Source organism: Arachis stenosperma, chromosome 5, assembly GCF_014773155.1.
Source record: "Arachis stenosperma cultivar V10309 chromosome 5, arast.V10309.gnm1.PFL2, whole genome shotgun sequence".
In the NCBI taxonomy this organism is placed as follows: domain Eukaryota; kingdom Viridiplantae; phylum Streptophyta; class Magnoliopsida; order Fabales; family Fabaceae; genus Arachis; species Arachis stenosperma.
The window spans coordinates 105,161,869-105,162,654 of record NC_080381.1 but is presented as its reverse complement, the minus strand read 5'-3'; the positions used below and the strand labels follow the sequence as shown (position 1 = coordinate 105,162,654).

The following is a 786-nucleotide window of genomic DNA, read 5'->3' as shown; positions in this document are numbered from 1 at the left end:
TTCCATTGGAAGATCCTCATCAGCTTTTAGCTGAATTCTTGCAAATCTGTGACACTGTCAAGACTAATGGGGTTGACCCTGAGGTCTACAGACATATGCTATTCCCTTTTGCTGTAAGAGACAAAGCTAGGATATGGTTAGACTCACAACCTAAAGAAAGCCTGAACTCTTGGAAAAATCTAGTCAATGCCTTATTGGCAAAGTTCTTTCCACCTCAAAAAATTGAGTAAGCTTAGAGTGGAAGTCCAAAACTTCAGACAAAAGGAAGGTGAATCCCTCTATGAAGCTTGGGAAAGATACAAACAATTGATCAGAAAGTGTCCTTCTAACATGCTTTCTGAATGGAGCATCATAGGAATCTTCTATGATGGTCTGTCTGAACTGTCCAAGATGTCATTGGACAGCTCTGCTGGAGGATCTCTTCATCTGAAGAAGATGCCTGCAGAAGCTCAAGAACTCATTGAAATGGTTGCAAATAACCAATTCATGTACACTTCTGAAAAGAATCCTGTGAACAATAGGACGAATCAGAAGAAAGGAGTTGTTGGATGGTAGACGAAATTGTGATCAGCAATAATGGCTCTTTGGCATGTGCATAAAAAAACTAACTCAGCACTTTCTTTCCACAACTCCGTTCAACTTAACCAGCAAGTGTACTGGGTCATCCAAGTAATACCTTACGTGAGTAAGGGTCGATCCCACAGAGATTGTTGGTATGAAGCAAGCTATGGTCACCTTGTAAATCTCAGTTAGGCAGATTAAATGGTTATAGGTTCAAAAAATTAA

General features: G+C 39.9%; 1 non-coding gene across 1 annotated transcript; it reads right to left on the bottom strand.

Annotated features, from left to right (window-relative positions):
* Nucleotides 1-228: 228 nt before the first annotated feature.
* Nucleotides 229-336, bottom strand: LOC130983451 (small nucleolar RNA R71). Its single transcript, XR_009087441.1, has one exon. It is a non-coding gene; the product is annotated as a small nucleolar RNA R71 (small nucleolar RNA).
* Between the last annotated feature and the right edge of the window lie 450 nt (nucleotides 337-786).